Genomic DNA, 24,517 nt, shown 5'->3' with positions numbered 1-24,517 from the left:
ATTAGATTGATCTTGTACACGTGTCACTAATTAATAGCAGTGGTTTAAGCAAAAAAACAAAAATAAAAATTTTAATGATCCAATGAATTACATAAAATTTTGAGCTTTTCGGACTGAATATGAATAAGTGTATTAACTTGGTTTTGTACAGGTGTTATTAATTAGTTGTAAAAATAAAAGCTCAAATCTAATATATCATACAAGGACTTTGAACTTTTCAATAGAATACAGTTCTAAGAGAACTTGACCAACACATGTGTCAACTTGGTGTCACTAATTAACCGTAATAGTTTTTTTTTTTTTTGGTCTTGGGCTAAGCCCTTCAACCCTACCCAAACCCTACAACCCACCCATCCCAAACCCAGATCCCCTTTTTTACAAAGACAGTTACACTACGCTAGTAACTTAATGTCTTAATTCTTGTGGAAGTTGAATGAAAAAGGAGTTGAAAACTATGCACCTATGGCTTCCTTTTCAGACCGGTCTTCTTTTCAACATCTTCTTTCATTTTTTTTTGAGATCTGAATTCGATGCATGGTATGGTTGTGCCGGTTCGCTCAGGTCTCTTCCGCTGGCAGCGCCTCTGATGGAAGCTCTGTTGCAAAGGGTGAAGGAACCCACAATTTCTCACTGGGAGTTCCTCTCTACTAAATTGCTCAATTCTGATGTAAACTTCTTGCCGTATTTTTGTCACTTTTGATTTTATACCTGTTTAAGACTGTCTTCTGGTTCAAACGCAAGTTGCTCCTCTGTCCGTTGCTCCTTTCCGGTTCCTTTCCTGACTTCAATGACCACCTGATTGGGTACCGTTAACATCTGGTCTCCCTTTTGCTCGATTGCACCTTCGTGATGTGTAGGCCTTCTTCCAATTCTTCTAACTTTCTCTGCTTCTCTTCTCAATTGGGTTTCAATTGTCGCTGGTAATCTCACTGACCAATTGCTTGAAAGTATACCTGTAGCTCTTTGTGTTGCTATGAGATGCGCTAAATGATTTTCCTCCCTTGGAGTCCAGGTTATCCCGACATCTGGTAAATCTTTCAAAAGATGTGCTATGTCCTTTAAATAAGCTAGTATTTCACCTATCTGAGAATTTGACTTAATTGATTGTATTAATTGTAAATTATCTGACTCTATTAAAACTTTTTCCAACTGCAGATTTTTTGCCATTATCAATGCTTCCCTGAGTGCTAATGCTTCAGCTTCAAGACTGGAGAACGCCCTAATTTCTGTTGCTGATCCAGTGATAAATTTTCCTTGCCAATCTCTAAGGATCGTAGCAATTGCTCCCTTCCTGTTAGATTTTCTGAAGCTTGCATCCACATTGATTTTCAACCAATCCCTTGGTGGAGCCCTCCAGGTAATATTTCTCATCCTTCTATTTTCTGCTCCTTTGTGCTTCATTTTTGCCTGTTCGATTGCTGATAAAAATTCAGTTTGCATTGTCTTTGCTGCTTGAATTGTTCTGTTTGGACTGATTTCTTCTCCTTGAAAAATATGATTATTCCTTTGTTTCCAAATAGCCCAGCACATGAATCCTAAACTTCCTATCCGCTGTTCCTGCAATTCTTTGCCTTCCTGTTTTATTCTATTGATTGTTTCCAGCAACCATTGAACAAATGTTCGAATAGAATTATCCGTCAGTATTGCCTGAATCTGTACTCCAAACCAAGTAGGTCTTGTCCATGGACATAATAGGATAGCATGCTCCACTGATTCTTCACCATTCCTGCATATCTTGCATATTGGACTGTTAGTAATTTTTCTTTTCCAAAGATTATAATTAACTGCAATAATATTGTGTGAGGTCTTCCATAAGAAGATTTTTATTTTATTCGGTATTTGCATCTTCCATATCTCACTCCATACTTCCTTGAAATTATCACTGGAGGATGCCCAATTATCCTCACCAACTCTCTCTTCATATTTGGCAATGTAGTATCCTAATTTTATAGTATAATTTCCATCTAATCTATGTGGCCAGAAGAAACAGTCTTCCTTATTGATGAGACTTATAGGTGTGCTTAGGATCTTATCTTTTATATTAGGGGGAAACACCTGTCGTAATAACTCTTCGTTCCATCCTCCCCTTTCCACTAATAAGTCTTTAACCATTGATATCCTATTATCCCAGTAATTCTTTATACTCCCACCTTCGATAATCCAATTGTCTTTCCATATATCAATATTACTTCCATCTCCAATGCTCCATCTTCCATTCCTTCTAATAAAGTCTTTCCCTTCCACTAAACTTCTCCAAACCCAAGAGTCTCCATTTTTTGCCTTTGCCTCCCAAAAATTTCCATCCGGAAAATACATTTCTTTTAAAATTTTTGCCCATATTGCCTCAGGATTCTTTACAAGTCTCCATGCCTGCTTAGCCAAATATGCTATATTTTGATTCTCTAAATTTCTAAATCCCAACCCTCCATCCTTCTTACTTTTAGTCATTCTTTTTCAACTTATCCAATGTGTTCCTCTCTCCTTTCCTGATCCAGCCCACCAAAATTTTGCTTTTTGCCTTCTAATTTCTTGCAAAAATTCTTTGGCAGCTTCACCACATTCATGACGTATGAAGGTATAGCCTGAATCACTGCTTTGATTAGGATTTCTTTCCCAGCTTGATTAAGGAGTTTCTCTTTCCATCCCTCAATTTTTTTATTAACCTTATCCTCTATCCATTCTAGCGCTTTCATCTTAGATCTTTCCCATTTCGCAGGCAGGCCCAAATATTTTTCTGGATTATCCCAAGTAGATATTCCAAGAATTTCTTCAATATGTACTCTTGTATTTATAGAAACATGATTCCCAAATATTATTCCGGATTTATCCAAATTTATTCTTTGACCGGAGGCTTCCGTGTAAACATTTAAGATTTGAATAAGTTGATATATATCCTCCTCTCTAGCTTTCGAGAAAATGATACAATCATCAGCAAACAAAAGATGGGTTAAATTTGGAGCATTTGGAGCTAATTTCATACCAGTAATATCTCCTTCTCTCTCCGCTCTATTCATCAAGATAGTAAAAACTTCAGCCGCAATAATGAACAAATAGGGTGAAAGCGGATCCCCTTGCCTTAATCCCCTCTGTGGTTTGATTTTTTTTTGTTAGTTTACCATTCACCTTAAACCTATAATTAGCTCCTGTAACACAACTCATCATCATCTTCACCCATTTTTGACAAAATCCAAAGGCCTTTAATACCTCTTCTAAAAAGTCCCATTCAAGCCTATCGTATGCCTTATTCATATCCAATTTTATTGCTAAATCTTCCATCCCCTCTCTTCCTTTCTTTCCAATTTTATGAAACGCTTCCTGAATAATAACGATATTATCCTGTATCATTCTCCCTCCCACAAAAGCACTTTGAATTGGAGACACAATAATGTCCAAAATCCTTTTCAACCTGATTACTAAAATTCTAGATATTATCTTATAAATAAAATTGTAACAACTTATCGGTCTAAGATGATTCAAATTTTTCGGATTATCCACCTTAGGTATGAGAACCACTATGGTTTCATTAATATCTTCTGGAATAGTCTCATCCTCAAAAAAATTTTGCACCACTGCTAAAACATCCTCCTGAATAATGTGCCAATATTTCTGATAAAATAAACCATTTAAACCATCTGGTCCCGGAGCCTTTAAACTCCCCATGCTAAACACGGCCTCCTTAACTTCCTGCATATTTATCTCCTTGTTTAGTTCTTCATTCATCTCATCTGTAACCTTTCTGGGTATTCCTTTAATGCACTTTTCAAAAAAAAATTTTCCACCGTAGTGAACAGTTCCCTAAAGTGATTTTCGATTAAATTCAAAATATTTGTTTCTCCATGAATCCATTTCCCAGAACTGTTCCTCAACCTTTCAATTCTATTTCTATCCCTTCTCTGAATGGTTGTAGCATAAAAAAAAGCTGTATTCTTATCTCCCCATCTCAGCCATTTAAGTTTGGACCTTTGTCTCCAATATTTCTCTTCTTGTCTCCAAAGCTGAGAAATTTTTTCCTTAATCTTCCTCTCTTTTTGTTGTTGATCTCCTTTAAGGTCAGAGTTTTGCAGAATTGTAAGCTGCTCCTCTAATTTGCTTATTTCTTTATCCGCTCTCTTAAATTTCTGTTTACTCCATCTCTTTAGATCCTCCCTGCATCTCTCTCTTTTCCTCTTGAAATTATTCCAACTTCTTATTTCTTCTCCTGATTGAGTCCAACTATTTTCAATAACTTCTTCACAATCCTCATGATCTGTCCAGAATGTCTCAAACCTGAAAATATTATTTGCTCTGTCATTTGGTTCTGTGTTCAAGACCAAAGGACAATGATCTGAACGTATAGCTGGCAAAGCTTTTAACTGAGCATGCTGAAAAATTTTTCTCCATCTCCAATTCACCATAACTCTATCTAATTTTTCTCTAATAATTACTCCATTTCTTGGATTGCTAAACCAGGTAAACCTATTTTCTTTCAATTCAATATCAATAAGTCCAATTTTATTTACAAAGTTACTAAACTTTTCTAATTGTACCCTTGCTTTAGGATGTAAGCCCATTTTTTTCTCTTGATGTAAAATATCATTAAAATCTTCAATGAAAGCTAACGGCTCATTTGGGTCTCTTTTTTCCTCTGCCAAATTACTCCATAGTTTCCTCCTTTGTTTGAAAATAGGATTTCCATAAATAAAGATACTAGTCCACTCCTCTCTATTGTTTTCCTTCATTTTTGTTTTAATGAAATTATTACTCCACTGGTAAACATCAACTTTAATATTAGATTTCCAAAGTAAACATAGACCTCCGGACAATCCTCGGGGTTCTACACAAAATGATTCATCAAAATGTAATCTTTTTCTAATCTTATCTATCTTATCAACCTTAGCCCTAGTTTCCATTAAGTAGATAACAGCCGGCTTAATCTGTTTACACAGATTCACTAATTCTGAAATTGTCGAGGTGGCTGCTAACCCTCGACAATTCCAGCTTAAGACAATCATGGTTGAGTTGGGGGCATGATAAGGCCCGCCTCCTCAGCCATGACTATGTCCAAAGATAGTGAATCGGTTCCTTCTTCTAAGTACTTTACCAGTTTTCCTTTCATTTGTTCTGCTATTTTCTGCTTCTTTGGCACTTGATCTTCTCTTTTTGTCTCTTTCTCTTTCCATTCTTCATTCATAATCAACTTCAGAGTATTTTCTTCTCTTTTCCTTTTAAGCTGCAGTCCTTCGCTTATGTTCTTTATAAGCTCTATCTCCCATCTTGCAATCTCTTTTATATTTTCTTCAGTTGCTCCTTCTCCATTTTCTTCATCACTAGATAGCTCCACATAGTATGCAGCCTCCTCTCCTGTCCCCTAATTCTCCTTTTGTTTATAATCTGTAGCACCTATTTTTTCTCTTACTGGTTCTCTATACTTCCAGTGCCACTTGGGTTGAACCTCAATACTGATCAGGTCCCTTCCTTTTTCAGTTATCCTTTGGTTGCTGAGCTCTTTCGTTTGTAATTCTTCCCCCATTATTATTCTGAGAGCTTCTCCAGTTGTTGTGTGCTTTGGACTCTTATACTTAATTTGGGCTTCATCTCTACCCTCCTCATTCTTCTTTTCGATATTTTGGCCTCTAAACTCTCTTGGATTTTGTTGTGGCATGTTCACACTATCCTCCTGACTCCTTTCTAACCCATATCCTTCTATAACAACATCTTTTTCTTTGGGCTGGTTTGTAGCCTGATATTCTTTTCTTCCTCCATTTTCAGCATAAGCCTCAATCTTATTGGGCCTATCAGCATAACTTGGCCCAACCTTGCTGCCCTTCCTAACTTCTCTTAAAATAATTTTTTCCTGATTATGTTTATTTACAGCCCGTACTGCTTGCTCATCTCTCAACTCTTCTAGATTTTTCAGTTGGTAGGCTGCCCCTATTTCCCTCTGCTCCTCCTCATATCCTTGAAAATCAGGGATTTCCTGCACATTATCTGCCTGCACTCCAACTTCCACCCTCTCTATCTCTCTCATCATTTTGTTTTCCAAGAAACCTTCCTCTTCTAATCCCTATTGTGGACACTGTTCATCCCTAATTGCGCTCTCTCCTGTTTCTTGCTTATCATCACTCTCCTTCTTGTTGTGTTGTTGCTCACGCGCTGGGTCAACTTCTCCTTCATTTCTCCAGCTACTCTTCCATGAACTACCTTCCTCCATGGTTGATAAAGGACGAACAGGATTCACCCCCAAACCAGCTGAGTATTTTGGCTTTGTTGGATCCCAGCACGCCATGGTAGTAGGCTTACTACAATTCTTCTTCTCGTGCCCTATTATCCCACATTTGAAACAGTAACAATTGGGTAGTCTTTCATATCTGAAAAACACCCATGTCTTGGGCATTTCCTCTCTGGATAACCAAAAACCAGTTGGCAGCGCCTTTGTTATATTGATACCCACTTTAATCCGTAAAAAGGACCTTCTGAGTATGCCATCCACCAAAGGATTTTCAACTTCAGCAACAATTCCCATCATATTTCCTACCTTGGTAGCTATTTCCTTATTCATGTAATCCAAAGGAAGCCCATGAACTTGAATCCAAAATTCCATGTAATCATGGTTAACATCAAAGACCGATTCTCTCTCAGACCATAGCTGCAAATTGATTAAATTGCCTCTGATGTTCCATGGGCCATTCCGAACAATCTGCAACCCTTTCTTGATATCCTTAAAGCTGAACAGCAATTTCTTTCTCCCTATATCTGTGACTGCAACTCCTTGTGGGTTTCCCCACATTCCCAAGAGAGCATTCTTGCACATTTTGAAGCTTGTCTCCTTCTCTGTGATGACTTTTCCCACCAAATTTAAGCAACCAGCTATATATCCTAATTCTCCTTCTTTATTGAAGCTGATCACTCTTCCATCTATAGACTCCAGCCCATAGGTAGTCATTTTCAATATCTTGTTGTTTCAGAAAAGCACCTTGAAAATAAGAATCCTAACCAAAGTATTTTGATTGTGATCAGGTATGGAACGATTATGGCGATTCTATGAAGAGGAACAGATTGAAGAATTTTGTTGGATAAGAACCGAACGTTCTAGTGAGACTCTCCTTATGTGAGAGAAGAGATCTCTCCTAATGAGAGAATTATACCAGCAACCGTAATAGTTTAAGCAAAAGAACAAAAATACAAATTTTAATGATCTAGTGAATCACTACAAAAATACGTTCAGATCCCTTACAAATTTTAATTTTTAATTTAATCACTTTTTCTAGTGATCGTAAATATGATTTTGTGTTTAAATTTACGGTTTATAGTAAAAAATAAATTTTAGCTTTTATTTTCACTAGTTAACGTTCAGTCATTAAATTCTAAATTTTTTTCTATCAATTCTATCTTTTATATTATTTATTGTTCTATATCTTTTTAGTTTGATATTGTACATTTTTATAATTGTAGTTCTTGTGTATTATATTTATTATTATTATTTTTATAATATGATTTACTAATTTCATTAGATAGAATAAATTAAATAAAAAAATTAATCATAAATAATAATACTAGTAACAAATTTCAGCATATTAAGAAAAAATAATACTAAGAATATTAAAAAAATATTATACAAAAAATACTAGAAAAATATCAAAAAATTAAACATACATAAAAATATAATATTATAATTTAATGTCATATATTTTTTGGTATTATCTATCTAAAAGTGATTTTAATTGATATTATTATTCAAATAATATTTATTTTATTAAAATTAATTTTAGTATAGAATTGTCAAATATAAATTATGTTAATATAAACTCACTTTTACATAAAAATAATTTTTATAAAATTATGATAATTCAACTCTAACGTGACAAATAACTAACAATCTAAATACACACTAATATGAAATATTTTAGCAAAAAATATTTTACTATTAAGCAAAATTAAATGTATTGACTCTCTACAGTGTCTTTAATATAAGTGTCATTTTAACATTTTTAGATATATTAACATTTTCACATTTAAATAAATAAATACATTAAAATTGTGAGAGTATTTTTTTCTTTTAAAATTGTCTATTTTTTATGACTTCAATGGTTGAGATTATTTAATTTCATAACTAATGAATCATAAAAGATTAAATTTTTGGATAAAATACAGTTGAGGAAGAACTCTACTGACACGTATTAAGTTGGTCTTGTACACGTGTCATGTACACATGTCACTAATTAGTAGTGGTTTAAGCAAAAAAAATAAAAATAAAAACTCACACATGTTAAGTTGATTTTGTACACGTGTCACTAATGAGTAGCAGTGGTTTAAGCAAAAAAAAATTAACACATTTTAAATTGGTCTTGTACACGTGTCACTAATTAGCATCAGTAATTAAAAAAAAAACAAAAATAAAAACTCTGATGATCTAATGAATTAAACAAAATTTTTTGAATTTTTTTGGTGAAATACAGTTCAGAAAGAACCGGAGATGGGTACATGTATTAACTTAGTTTTCTACATGTGTCATTAATTAGTTGTAAAAATAAAAACTCAAATCTAATATATCATACAAGGACTTTGAGCTTTTTAGTAGATTACTCTTCCAAGAAAACTTGATTAACACATGTGTCAATCTAGTGTCACTAATTAATCGTAGTAATTCAAGTAAAAGAACAAAAATAAAAACTCTAATAATCTAATGAATCACTAAAAAAATACCTTTATATTCCTTAAAAGTTTTAATTTTTTATTTGATCATTTTTTTGGTGATCGTAAATATAATTTGGCAACTACTCAAATGAAGATGCTAAAAACATCTTTTTATAAAGATTCTTGTGTTAAAAATGTACTTTATTTGTTTAGCCATACTCTAAAAAAAACACTTTTGTAACACATCAAAATCAAACCATACATTTCATTATCTAATGGTAAAAAAGAAGCATTTTCATATGAAGACAATAATAAAATTTTTATAGTAGTATCTACCTTTTTGTGCTTAAATTTACGATTTACAATAAGCAATAAATTTTAGCTTTTCTTTTCATTGGTTAACGTTCCATCATTAAAATTAAAAAAAAAATTCTATCAATTCTATTCTTTTTATTATTTACTATTTACTATTTCTTAGTTTAATATTGTACATTCTTATAATAGTAGTTCTTGTGTATTATATTTATTATTATATTTTTTTATAATATGGTTTACTAATTTTATTAGATAGAATAAATTGAATAAAAAATTAATCATAAATTACAATGATAATACAAAATTTCAGTATGTTAAACAATAATGCTAAGAGTACTAAAAAATATATTATATAAAAAATACTAAAAAAATATAAAAAATTAAATATGCATAAAAAAATAATATTATAATTTAATGTCATAGTTTTTTTTAATAATTATTTATTTAAAAGTGATTTTAATTAATATTATTATTTAAAAAATATTTATTTTATCAAAATTAATTTTAGTATAAAATTATCAAATATAAATTATGTTGACACAAACTAATTTTTACACAAAATTAATTTTTATAAAATTATGATAATTCAAACTCTAACGTGACAAATAACTAACATCCAAATACACATTAATATGAAATGTTTTAGCCAAAAATATTTTACTATTGAACAAAGTAAAGTGTATTGACTCTCTATAGTATATTTAGTATAAGTATCATTTTAATATTTTAGATATATTAAAATTTTTATATTTAAATAAATAAATACATTAAAACTGTGACAGTATTTTTCTTCCTTTAAAATTGTTTAATTTTTATGAGTTCAATAGTTAAGATTATCCAATTTCATAATTAATAAATCATAAAAGACTGAATTTTTTGAGAAAATACAATTGAGGAAGAACTCCATTAACATGTGTTAAGTTGATCCTGTACACATGTCATTAATTAGTAGCAATGATTTAAATAAAAAAAACAAAAATAAAAACTCTAATAATCTAATGGATTACAAAAAATTTTGAGCTTTTCGGTAAAATACAATTTAAAAGAACTAAATACATGTATTAACTTAATCTTATATAAGTGTTATTAATTAGTTGTAAAAACAAAAATTCAAATCTAATAAATTATAAGAAGACCTTAAACTTTTCAGTAGAATACAATTTTAAAAATATTTAGACTAAGACATATGTTAATTTAGTGTCATTAATTAATTGTAATAATTTAAATAAAAAAAATCTGATAATCCAATGAATTATAAAAAACATTGAACTTTTTGGTGGAATACAATTTCGAAAAAACTTGATATATGTATTAATTTTTTTTTATCAAAGATAGGAGACTCAAACTCGCAACTTTTTAATTGAGTATGGAGAGACTATACCATTTGAGCTATTACTTATTAACGATATATGTATTAATTTAGTCTTACATAAGTGTCATGACTCATGAATTAGTCGTAGTGTTTTATACAAAAGAATCAAAATAAACCCTGAAGATTCAACTAGGAATTTAAAAAACAATAGCATATACTTTGAGCTAAGTGGATTACAGTTTTCCTTTAGTCCTTTTCATTTGCAGTCCATATATTGAAAATCCGTAAATGGTTGCCTTCAAAAATGTCATTTAATTTTGGTGGGTTCCTTAGTTTTGATTTGTTTCTGATCTCTAGTTATCATAATTTAATTGAAAAAAATGTATTAAATAATTTATTTGTCCTGATTAAAATTAATTTAGTGAAAAAATATATATTAGAATAATCTAAAATTATTTTTGAAAATTTCTGAGTTTAATAATCAAATTAATATCTTATATATTATCTTTTAAAGTTCAATTTGATGATATGCTGATATTGTTTTTATGCAAATTGATTTGTGGCGAATTAAAATATTACATTTGCTTTGTGAAAAATTTGATATCATATAAATTTTTTATTACATTCTTTTGTATTGCATGAAATATGATTTAATTATTAGATCCATATTTTTTGGGGGGTTAAAATAAAAGATTATTATTTATAGTGAAACACCTAGATTAAAGATTTGTTTGGGCACTATTTTTGAAAAAAAAAAATTTAAATGATATTTTTTTATAATTTTTTTATAAAAATAAAAGTGATTTTACGTTTGAATATCTCATATAAATTTTTTTTTATTTATTAATTATGACTAGTTAAAATAAGATAAAAATATTTTTTTGTTTATTTATTATGTGAAAAATATATTATTTTTAAGATAAAAAATATTTTAAAATAATATGTAAATTGTAACTTCTAAAAAAATATGTTTTTTTAGTATTTTTATTTTTACTATTTAAAATTTGTCAAACATACTAAAAAATAAAAAATATTTTTTTATTAATTTAATGGCGTCTAAATAAACATTTAATAGGATACTAGCTAAAAGAGTAAAAAAATAGGGTGAAGACTCTGATACATAAATCTTGTGCATCTTGCCATATTAAACTACTAATTATGGTTCATTACATTAGTGAACCCATTAATTTGAAGGAAAGCATTTAATCATAGTGCTCAACCGCTAGAAACTATTATAATTTGAAGATTTAACTAAAACATCTAATAATTATGACTAGAAAATAGGTTAAATTAAATACACATTTAAAATTATCAATGACAAACATGTTTTGCTTATTTATTTATTGTTAATTAAGAATAAACTATAGTACAACATGTCTATGATAATCTTATGTAGTATGTATTATTTATGAGAACACTTGATAAAAGAAATTTAAAAGAAAACTAAAAGAAGAAAAATACACCCATCCTCAATATAAGTGTTTAAATTTAAACTAATTTAAATTAAAGCGCTTATCCAATATAATTCAAACAAAAAACTAATTAAGATCGCATTAATTTGGATTTGATTGAATTTTATTTTTGTAAACCGTTAGATTGAATTGGATTTTAGATTTATTTTTATATTATTATTTTATTATTATTTTAATTCAATCCAAATGGCACAATGTATTCTAATATATATTATTATTTTATTATTATATTTATAAATTATAACATATTAAATTTGTTATATATTTTTATATTATTCATGTATTATTATTATTTAATAAATATTTTATGTTCAAAATATAATTTATTTATTTATTTTAATTAACCTATAATTTTATTTTTATTATTATGTTAACATTGTCTTTTTAAGATATTGTTAAAACTTGTTATGTCATTGTTTATTATTTAAATTTTAATATTGAGACTTGTTATATGTAATTTTTTTAATTTACAAAACCGCACATTCAATTTAATCCAAACTGCTTGAAATTAAATCGGATCGAATCAAATTTTTTTTTAAATAAAAAAATTATCCAATTTAAACTACTACCACAAATAAAATTAGTATTCGAATCATACAACTTTTTTATTCAAACCGATCAACATCCCACCACGAACACCTGTATTCTCCAACATACTATTCATTCAATATATTAAAAGTTTAAATATCTTTACGTTTTTACAGTTCAAAGGAAAAGTAAAAGTACATCTTACTTGTTCAATAAACACTTTTAATCATTTCACATCATCATCACTAATGAGCAAAACCCTTCGTATTCTTAGTATCTACATATTTGCTTGTTTAATTGATGCTAGAGACATATATTCCACGTAAGCTTTCAAGGTTGCGGTTTCTAAATTAAATAACAAGGGTAAAAATTAGAAATTTGAATTCTCTAAATTTTAAATTTTACTTTAGAGAATAAATATAATTTTTTATTATTAATTTTATGAATAGAAAGAATAAATATAAAAAAATATTATTTAAGAGTAAAATTATATTTAGAAGATTCAAATCCAAAAGTTAGAATTGCGGAAGTCTCTCCATTGTTTGAACTTGTCGCAAATTAAAGAAGCTAAGTGGTGCTTACTTCGTAACTCTAACGAAGCTGCCAAGCTTGGCTTATTAGTTATTAGCGCACCAACTTATAAGCCGCCGCAATCTATCTGACTGGAAAAAATAGAATATATATATATATATATATATATATATATATATATATATATATATATTTGAGAATTAATTGATGAATATGTTACTACTAGTATAGTCGCTTAGTTCTTCTAGAAATTAGAATTAATTCACCTATCTTAATTAGCCATTATAATGCAGCAAATTAAAATAAAACATACTCCCATATCTTGACATGACGCATCGCACGACACTTCTCTAATTCCAGTTTTAACCACATCTACTTGGTCTATCATAATAATTTATCCTATTTAAACAGTACTAAATATATATCGTCAAAAGTTTAACCATGGTTGTTGTTTAGATATATCCTTATGTAACATGATATTGACATCTTTATAATTAATTGAAAAAGAGAAATTAAAGTGTACATGGAAAAGTGAAAGGAATTACCTTAACCTCACCACATACTCATAAGAAAAAATATATAAAATAATATGAAAGTGTATGTGTGTCACTTTCACAGTTTCACCCCCTAATTTTCTCCCATTCAATAAATAAAAAAATATAATATATGCAGATAAATACCCCACCCCTTTCTCTTCCGATCCTCTCCCTCGCTTATTCCCACCCTCTTCCCTTCCATCTTCCTTATTTTCTGCATCTTCAAATTTTGATCACATATTCCTCTTAAAAATTATTTTACACCCGATATTGTTTGGTGAGATCTATAAGAAATAATTAAAATGGCAAGTACACCTGAAAAGAAGAGATCAAGCTTTCCCCCAAAAAGAGGGCAAATCAAAGCCGAAATATTTAACGGCTTAGCGAGCTCCGTGGTGTCCACGGTGTCCATGGTGGGGGAATCGCTTCGAAACATGATTGGAAACCGTGGCACATCACCATCTTCTTCCTCTACTTCTACCCCACCACCAAGTGCCTACAATTCTGAGGGCAACAACGACGATGTCTCCTAAGACCACTACTACAACATCTCATTCTACATATACCTGTGGCTTAGACCAATGTTTTTGCTGGTTGAGCAAACCACAATTTTATTTTGTTTTCTCTTTTATTTTATAAATTAATGGTCTTGTTAAGTTTTTATATAAACAGGTCCTGCTGGAACTCTGCTAGTTTAGTTTACCCTTGTAACCCTTTTTTTTTTCCCTTTAAGATTTAACGTCTTCATATATGTATTTTACCTTATATATGAAATATGATGTACTACTACAGTTTGTGTGTTATATGATCGAAGAGGATAAACTATTTTTGTTGGTTCTTTATTCTAATAATCTCGCTGTTGTGATTAATTTTGGATACACATAAACAGTAGTGTAATCTTCAAAATTGTTTGGAAAATTTAAGAAGGTATGATATATCTTATTATGATTCGATTTTCTGTATGTTAGTCTTCAATTGGTAATTGCAAGTTAATTCGGTACGTAGTATATATATATGGACATAGAATAATCCATCGGTTGAAAATAAAAATTGATTACTAGGCTGATTATTACTAGGTTGATTATTGGGGAAAAATTTAATTAAATATAAAATAAGAATGGACATTATATATCTTGCGTTAATCAGCTAATAATAAGCTTTTCATGTAGAAGTTGATATAGAATATATTTTCTTTGTCTATAATTGTAGATTAATTTTGACAAAGAAAATATTGAATACTTAACATGTAATTATATATAGTTGACAAGAGAAGAGAATATCCTAAAATGTTGGGCAAGAGAGAATTATTACCACCAGTAATCTTGAAATCAATTCACCTTTATTTAAATGATGGTTGACTTTCTGTAATTATCCTTGTTTTAGTGTCACCGAGGACGAGGACCACAGTATGACTGTATGAAGTAGCATTTATTCTATCAAATTCTCATGTACCCTAGACCCGTTCCTTCTGAATTTCATGTGTCACTGTGCAAGCCGACAATTTATACAACAACACTAACTAAAAAAAAATACACTATTTATTTTGTGGTTATTTGTTTAAAGATGTCAAATTAGGATTTTTTTAATAATAAATTATAAAAAATATTTATGTTCACCAAATTTAATTTTGAGCTTTATTTATAGAAATATTTTTTTTTAGTAATTATGACAAGTTCACTACACCTCCGACAAATTCTATATAAATTATAGAGTTCGCCGTACACCGCAACAAACTTTAGACAAAGTTTTCACATTAAATGCTAGTAAGAGAACGAAATTGAGCACCCGACTTTGTTCTCCACAATCAATTTGGTTGTTGCTCATTTCTTTTTTTTTTTTTTACAATGACAAGAAATCCACGGTTATTCATTCATTACAATGGAGAAATGGTATATGATAAAAAAAGTTCTATTGTTTTTAAATCGAACCAACCAATATTTACCCATCTGATAGCGGAAATCAACAGCTTAGGGTTGTTAAAGAATCTGATATTACTTTCCGTGGGGATGCAAGAGACAAAGAAGGTGAAGAAAATCTACTACAGATATCCAACCGAAATAGATGACATTTTAATTTATAAAAGGTATGTCACAGCTGTGTTGTCTCTGTTGATGGTATATTTATTTATTTGAACACGCTTGTGAGAAAAACCTGATGATCTTTTAAATCAGGTATTGTCTGCGTGACGATGAGAACGTACGTCTTATACGGTCTTGGCACAACCGCTGTACAAATGTTCATCTGTTGGAGGAGATACACTGGTCCTCACAAATGCATGCAAACTTCGATAGGGCAAGACCATTATCGGTTGGATTTGAAGGTGATTTCTCAACACATTTTCACAATGGTAAAAGTGGATCCAACTATAAGCATCAGGATTTTGCAAGGAGGTATAGAGAATCACTTTGATTACAAGGCGTCCTACAGAAAGGTTTGGCAAAATAGAGAGTCATTGCTAGCATATATGGAAATTTGGAGGAGTCATACAACGAGCTTCCTCATTGGTTGTTCGCTATATAAATGTACTTGCCTGGTAAGAATTACTTCATTGTGGTTATATGTTATTAAGACAAGAACGATTTTCGATATGCTTATTGAGAATTGTTTGTAGGTATTTGGGTGCAACTTGTCACTTAGCCTTGGCTTGGGTTCGCAGACTCCGTCATGTTTAATCGGGTGTTTTGGACATTTCTACCATGCATTGAGGCTTTCAAGCATTGTAAGTCACTAATTTCCATTGATGGCACACACTTATATGGTAAATACGGTGGGACGCTGCTCATGGCCATATCTCAGGATGGCAACACAAACATTTTGCCTATTGCGTTTGCCGTTGTCGAGGGTGAGACAAAGGAGGCATGATCATTCTTTCTATCATATTTGCGTCAGCATGTGACTTCACAACCTGGTGTCTTAGTGATTTCAAACAGGCACAAATCAATTGATGGTGCATTGAATGCCGATGATAGTTTATGAAGACCACCTCATGCCTTCCAGGCATTTTGTTTGAGACACATTGCTGCCAACTTCATGACTCACTTCAAGAACAAGGACTTGAAGAAAGTTCTGATTAATGCAGCGTATTCGAAGTCGCAGCGAAAATTCGCTCATTATTTCGGGCTTCCGAGGGGCGAGAATGAGGCAATCACAAAGTGGCTTGAAGAGATGCCACGCTCACAGTGGGCGCAATATGCGGATGAGGGTCGTAAATTCGGTCACAGGTGGATGGTATATAGGCAGGTCATCTGGCACCACCCCCGTCGGCACTAGGTGCTGGTCACCCTGACCAAACAACTCCGTGTGTGCCAACTGTAGGTACCAAGTCATATACGGTAGTGAAGGACACAGGTCTATATGATGATGGATGTGTAGACGATGGTCGGCCCGCTAATCCCATAACTCGTGCCATCCCCTGTCCAAATCGACCGTCCATCCCGTGCATGTTGTCGATGTCCAATGGCATGGTCGGAATGTGCTACAGGCCACCAAATTGCCGCACCACTCAGTCCACTTGATGCCTTTCAACAATAGCAAAGCAAAGCAGCGGGCAAACAACCACCGTCGAGTGGTCAGCCTCAGCAACCGCATGCGGAACTAGAACATGTAGCTGTGGGTTGGCATATGGTGTCCAATCAACCTGTTTCCAAGATGCAAGTTGGTGTTATTATTCAATTTTCATATGCAAAACACATAATATAAAGTAAACTCGCTACACTTAAATATTTTTTGCTTACGTAGAGCATCCCAATCCCATTCAGGACACACTTGTAATACCTAAGGTGGCCCTCGCCTCTGGCATTGTCAGGCCGGTATAGAACCCACCTACAACACCGCAGTAACAGTTACATCACAGCTCAGTTATACTAAACACTTAATATAACAAATTAACAAAGGATTATTGCAGAAAATAAAAAATACCTCTCTACCAGCGGACGCGTATCAAATCCATTGGGCTGTAACAGGGAAATACGATGGTAGGCCCAAGACAATAGCAGGCAGACGCAACCACCAAGGTCGCGTGCACCATGCTCTGTGGCACTGCACATCTAACGGTACATCCATGCCAATACAGCCGATCCCCATGACAACCTACCCCATGCATCGAGGTCCTCTAGTAGGGGGAGCTACCTAATGTGCACCCGAGAGTTAGATGCATCTGGAAATAGAATACCCCCTATCAGCTGCATGATGTACCCTCTCGTGTACCTCAGTGGTGTCCTGCTCCAGCTCTTCACAGACAGTGTTAAGGAACCACGTGAGTTTGACAGTCTATTTTGTCTGTGACTGTCTGTCATCCGCACCGAGCACAACACTTAGTAACTGCTGACAAAAGTCCTCGATGGTCCGTCCCTGATGGTGCTGCTCCCAACTACCCATGCACCCGCTCACGAGGTCACCATCCTGAGTCCCAGCTGATACGCCACGTCTTGCAGCGTGATGGTCATCTCCCCGCATGCTAGATGAAAGGTGTGGGACTCAGGCTTCCACCTCTCTATCAACGCTGATGCAAGTGGCCAATCATGCTCGAACTCAACCATATAAGCCACATACTCAAACCCGACTCGTCTGAGATATGGCCTAATCGCCTCCGGTGGCCTCGTCATCAAATTCCGTCTGGTGCGCAAGATCTGAGGCGCCTACTAAATGAAAAGATAAAATAAAAAAAGTCAACTCTAAATATCACAAGTTCACTATTTATTAATTAAAGCGAGATAAACGACAACGGCATTATCGTACCACTCGATCAAGTCTGTCAGCAATGTGCTCGGCTGATCTAATCTGTAGAGGGTATCCTCGTATCCCAATAACTGCTAATCCATCTAACCACACTCAATTTAAACAAAATAACATATACTTATCAGCATTTATTTCGGATTAACAGGATTTGTAAACAAACGTATTTAAAAATACTAGTTATCTACCTTACTTTCCTAAAACCCTAGGCAACCCTAACCAATAACTCACTTAACCCTATATTCTAACTTAATTTTATTAAGATTTGACTAACAAATTAAACCAATTTTTCTAACTAAACTAACTAAGAATAGACTAACAGCTTATACTAATTTACATGTTAAAAATAATAAACAACTACTGAATAACATGAAATCAGTAAAGAGTAACTCTAATTATAATTAGCATGCAACCACTAACTAAGAAGTAACAGGTGACTTTAATTAACCTGAGAAAAATTACTCAAACTAACATATTAACTACTAAACTCAAACTGCTGATGTCGTGAATAACGAACTTCTCGAATGCTGGAATACAAAAAGGAGTAACAGAATAAAATTTGGAAGAAAATTTAGAAAGAAAATGACAAAGAATAATGGTCCCACTCTGAATATATAGCCTACCGGGATACGGCGAACTTGCCCTAATTACAAAAAAAAGTGCATTTCTATAAATAAATCTCAAAATTAGGTTTGGTGAAAATAAATATTTTTTATAATTTATTATGAAAAAAAATCCTGCCAAATTAGGCTATTTTATAATTTGGAAATATTATTAGTATTTTTAATGGAAATAAGTGTACTTGGTGTATTTATATATTAGTGGATGTATCAGTTGGGCAGCTTCGACATATGGAAAGTGTGCTGAGTGCTGATTTAGCACGTGTCACGTTGAGGGTGTGTTACCAACACGGGGAGGGTGTGCTAACTCAGCATGTGGGGGCGGGATGTCTATGTGTCCATTCTGATTCGTTGGTGATGCAACATGTGGTCTACATGTTGAGTGCTCTCTCTGTCAATGTTACAAGTGTGAGGAGTGCATAAAGTTAGTCTCACATCAAAGAAAATAAAGAAGAATGAGAAGTTTATAAGATGAGAGACCTATTAACTTGACACTTGAATCTTGATGTCATACATGTATCGTATATAATTTATACTTTTTTTTCTCTTTCTCTCTCTTTCTTTTTTATTTCTGTTTACCGTCTTTTAAGATGTATTTTTTTATTAGACATTCCGTTTAATTATAAGCTTTTTTGTTATTTTAAATAAATTAAAAAGAAGTATATGATTTGAAGTAAAATTAAACCTATAATCTTTTATGCTAGTAAACTTAGAAGAGTTAGTGCTGACATGTCATTTTCTTAGTATTTTGAATTTTTTTTAAAATGAATTTTACTTTAAAAGTTCAAAAGGTAAGTAATTTTGTGAGAATAGTCAAAAGGAATTGGTAAAAACTTGCTCTCTACTTACTCCTTTTTATATTTATGTTACTTTCTTACCCTTTCTTTCTTCTTTTATTTTTATTGAAAAACTCAAATACCCTTCTTCGGATTTTGAGTTCTTTCTCTCTCTTTCTTTTTTATTTCTGTTTACCGTCTTTTAAGATGTATTTTTTTATTAGACATTCCGTTTAATTATAACCTTTTTTGTTATTTTAAATAATTTAAAAAGAAGTATATGATTTGAAGTAAAATTAAACCTATAATCTTTTATGCTAGTAAACTTAGAAGAGTTAGTGCTGACATGTCATTTTCTTAGTATTTTGAATTTTTTTTAAAATGAATTTTACTTTAAAAGTTCAAAAGGTAAGTAATTTTGTGAGAATAGTCAAAAGGAATTGGTAAAAACTTGCTCTCTACTTGCTCCTTTTTATATTTATGTTACTTTCTTACCCTTTCTTTCTTCTTTTATTTTTATTGAAAAACTCAAATACCCTTCTTCGGATTTTGAGTTTTTGCAAGAGGAATCAATCCATTCAAATGATGAATATATTCATCAGCTGAAGAATCTGCACAAGTCAGCTACAGCAGCATATCCTGCTTTTTTAACATTCTCTTCTGCCTCCAACAAACTCTATCGCAAACAACTCCAATTCACTTCTCTAACTTTGACAGTGCTAAACAAAAGAGAAAAGAACCCATCTGCGCAGCGCGATAGGAGAGGACTCAGAGAAGTCAAACCATCTTGGGCGGGACGCAATTGCAGTGAGGAATCGAACTCACCTTGGCGTGACGCTAAGGTAGATGAATTGAACCCATCTTGGCTTGCTTATGATACTACCAATTTCGTATGTTATTCAACTTTGATTTGATTTCTTACTTCTATGATCCTTGATTTTTTTCAAAATTTTGTTATTTTGTTTATTTTTTTCATTGTGCCCCTCCAATTATGGCAAAGGTTAACTTCAATGATTAGATTTTTCAATGATCAATATTTGTTAAAAGTGTTGGTGATACTTGTGAGGGGTTTCAATAATTGAGTCAGAATTAAGAGTTTTAACTTATTGTTAAAAGGTACGATATTTTTGCTAATTCATAATTTTTGGTGTGTTTTCTGCGGTAAAATGTGTTGCTTGCATAATTTTACTAGGTGAAAAATGGAGCATGATACAAAAAGTACAATTACAGTTTACAAGGTAAAGCAATTTGGATTGCCTAAGTTTGATGAAATTTAATCTTTTTTTTTAGTTAGTTTTAGTTAGATACTGGGCTAAGAATTAACATATGTGGTGCTGTTTTTCCTTTTATGCTTTTATGTTTCTTCTTCACTATATCATTGTTTTTGTTGTGAAAACTTTTAATCTTCATAATGTGCACTTTCAAGAAACTTTTGTGCTCTTAGGTTCACTTGACTAGATTAGTTGTATGTCCTAAATTAATAAAATTTATTACGGGTGAATTTTAAGAAAGTAGTGGTAAATTTTGTTATAGTTGGAGTGTGGACATTGATGCTATCCCATGAAAACGGTATAAAATATGTTTGCAGTTTTAGAGGGTTGTAAAATAGAAATTTATTTATTGAAACAATCTCTTTTATGTTCTTTTTTCTTTGAGTTAGTTCAGATTTGTGGCATTTTTATGTATTTTTTCATTTCTTTTGGATAGGAAGAATGAAAGTCATGACAAAGTTTCTAGCTACTGAGAGTTTTTGTAAATCATTGTAATTTGTAAGTAGAAGAAGATAACCTTTAAATTTTTATAGTTTTTATGATTGTGCTTTATATCTGGACATTGTTTGTTGTTGAAATTAATATGCTTTATCAAGAACTTAAAATATTACAAGAAAAAAGAAAAAAAGATATATATGTATCAGTATGATTTAAAAAAATTCTGTGTTGTTTGATTTACAAAATCATTCCCATTTGGTGGGACAATTTTAAAGTAGGTGAGTGTAAATGTATTTTACTCAGACATTTTTTTATGCAATATGGCTTTAGAAGATGACTTTGGCAGGTCAGCAGCTGAGTATATTTGTAGATTAATGGAAAACAATGCCATCTTCTAATAGGTCAACCTTTTCTGTCTTACCCAATTATTAATGTTGCTTTAATTTTGTAAGCTTTTCATCACCATCTTATGCTTAACTTGTGGTGGATATTGTGTATCATTGTTATTCTGCCTAAAGCTCTTAGTTATTTTTTATAGATGCGACATTGATTCTAATAGAAGTTAAGCTTAAAAATTATTAACTTGATGACATTGGTTAGGTACATTGTTTGCTGAATTTTATTGTTGTTTACTCATTGGTGTGGGAAAATATCAAAAAGTTTTAGTCAAGGAGAGTAAGTGAGTCAATGAGTGCATATGAGTCAATGAAATAAGTGATGCACTTATTTTACTTGTGGCTTACTTGGTTACTCCACTTTCTCTTTCACTTTCTTTTTCACTCTTCTCTATACCAAAACTAGTTATCAATAGTTACTATTGGCAACTTTAATAAACAAGTATAAGAAAATGAAGTTTGATTTAAACAAGATACATAAAAATCAACTGTCAATAGATAGATGTCAAATCAGTAATTTCTTACTTCTATACATTCAAAACCATAGATTCAGGTCAAAGCTTAAAATACCATGTTTTAAATAGTGACCAAGTCGACAACTATGACATGAACTAAAAAGAAAAAAAGAAAAAAGACTACACTTTATGTAAAACGTGTAATGCAAGTTTTGTTCTTTTATGTTTATGTTATTGTTGATGTCGTCATCTCTTGCTTCATTTTATTTAGTATGAGAATCATTTTATATAGCAAAAGAATATACACTCTACATTTTTTACTTATACCTTCGTATTATGGTTTTATGCTCATGTTTGTTTATAAACTTTTTCACTTTTACACATTTTGGTATTTCTATCCCTATTTGATGAATATTTAAATTTGCATGATAACAGTAATAAATCTGCTCTCCTTTGCATGGTTCTATACTCAAATTAATGATTATGGTAATTTAGATTAGTTGTTCATATGGCTTATCTTATAGTGTTTATTCTTATTTTCATAATTAATTTAGAATATAGAGCCTTATGTCCTTAATATAATTGAAATTTATCTTTATTAATCTAATAGTGATAAATATCATTACTATTATAATATAGTTTTAAATTTTAATATTGAGATTACATGATTAAAAAAAGGTGGCAGTAAAAGACATCAAAATAAAATTAGTGAATAGTGATGATAGCAATGGTAGAAGAACCATGGTGATATTGATAGTGATGGGGCTATGATAAGTTATATGTTCCTATTAAATTAAAAAAGTTTTCTTCTACTTTTGATCTTTTTAATCAATATATTAAGCTGAAGAATAAGAATATTGGGTCTCAGTGTATCAAGTATAAACTTTTTGAACTATTGAATGCGCACATTATGTTCATCCACTTTTGCCTTCCTTTTGAGGAGTGTTGTTCGTTTGTGTAAAATTGTTCAACAAAGATGTAAAATTACTGGAATCACAAGTTCATCTCCAAGGAAGCAGTTTAAGCCAAAACCTAACTGAAAATTAAATCATAACCCGTTTTGAGAAGTAGAAAATAGGAACCTTAGGTTTTGTTGCAGTGCAGCAGTGATTACAACATTTTTAGTCAGAAAAAAAAATCTGTTATTTAAGAGATGACCCAAGATATAAATATGTGAGACACAAGGATAGGAAGATTTTGTTCAATAAGCATATACTTTTAATTAACATATTTATATATATACATCTATAGTTGTAGACTTGTAGTTTTTGATTATGTATATAAAATTTTACAGTTGATTTTGTTTGTACAATTATTACTCCTTCTTTGTGATTAAAATGTGTTGTTATCACATTTTTTAGTTACATGCTGTGAATTTCGAAAATGATAGTGTTAGAAATCTTATAATGATTGATTGTTCTTTGGAAGCTTGGATCCTATGGACTACCGAATTGCGGAATTGGGTCATGCCATTATACCTTAAGCTTATATGGAATCATTTTTATTCATAAAAATTTAGTCTTAATAAATTTATTCACGAATAAAAATATAAAATTAATGTTGAACTATTTTATCATATATAGACCAATTTTTTGCCAGTAAAAATGTTAATTATATTTGTTATATCTTTTTTTTTCTCTGTTCCACTTTCTTATGTGTTGTCAGGCAGCCACACAAAAATAGGATGGAATCACTCTCAATAGCAATAAATATAATAATTAGTTCCTATAGCAAAGAAACAATTCGATATTTCTATAGTCAAAATTGATGTCTCATAGTTTTATTAAGGATAATTAATAAAAAATTGAAAGAGTACATAAAAAATACACAAAAATAAAAAATGTTTTGTGATGTATTTTTTTCAATTTTTTTATTATGGTATCAGAGCTTCTCTTGAATTTTGTTAACATTTATGAATAAACCAACCGATTTAAATTTTAAAACTCTTTTAATTTTTTTAATAATATTGTATAAAATAAAACACCAAATGATTAATTTACCTTGTAGAAAAGGCTAGAAAAATGGGTCGTACGAATCAATCCCATGAAACCTTTCATGATATTAGAATTCACATCCACTTTTAACTAATAAGTATTTAATAACCGTATATATGTGATATATAATATGAGTATGTAACAGAAAGAATTTAATTATTAAATTTATCATTAGGAAGTTGTTTAATTAAAATATGCCTATTTCTCTTTACGATGTGATGTACTTTAAAGATTTTTTTTTAACCACTAAAAAATATTTTAATATATAAAAATAAAAGATTTAATTTTTCTAAAATTATATTGTCACTTTAAAAAAAAGTATATAATTAATTATCTTTGGATTTTTTTTGTGACTAATTATCTTTGAATTAAAATAGTAGAACTCCCAAATAATAAATATTATAAATTCAAAAATAATTAAAGTATCATTTTACTATTTTACTAGTATTATCACTTTAGAATCCATTAAAAAAAAAAAATTTAAGACCCTACAATGAAACATGTAAAAATGGAGAAACTTGAATAGC

The 24,517-nt window shown here is 31.0% G+C and overlaps 2 long non-coding RNA genes across 2 annotated transcripts; both read left to right on the top strand.

The window, feature by feature from the left end:
- Positions 1-387: 387 nt before the first annotated feature.
- Positions 388-7,379, top strand: LOC140174591 (uncharacterized). Its single transcript, XR_011864328.1, has 3 exons — positions 388-1,028; positions 1,156-1,357; positions 6,997-7,379. It is a non-coding gene; the product is annotated as an uncharacterized lncRNA (long non-coding RNA).
- Positions 7,380-14,985: 7,606 nt separating this feature from the next.
- LOC140174590 (uncharacterized) lies at positions 14,986-17,199 on the top strand. Its single transcript, XR_011864327.1, has 3 exons — positions 14,986-15,390; positions 15,479-15,840; positions 15,919-17,199. It is a non-coding gene; the product is annotated as an uncharacterized lncRNA (long non-coding RNA).
- Positions 17,200-24,517: the final 7,318 nt, after the last annotated feature.

The sequence above is a fragment of the Arachis hypogaea genome, chromosome 8, assembly GCF_003086295.3.
Source record: "Arachis hypogaea cultivar Tifrunner chromosome 8, arahy.Tifrunner.gnm2.J5K5, whole genome shotgun sequence".
Classification (NCBI taxonomy): domain Eukaryota; kingdom Viridiplantae; phylum Streptophyta; class Magnoliopsida; order Fabales; family Fabaceae; genus Arachis; species Arachis hypogaea.
Note: the sequence above shows the minus strand (reverse complement) of the source record. Positions and strands in the feature narration are given on the sequence as shown.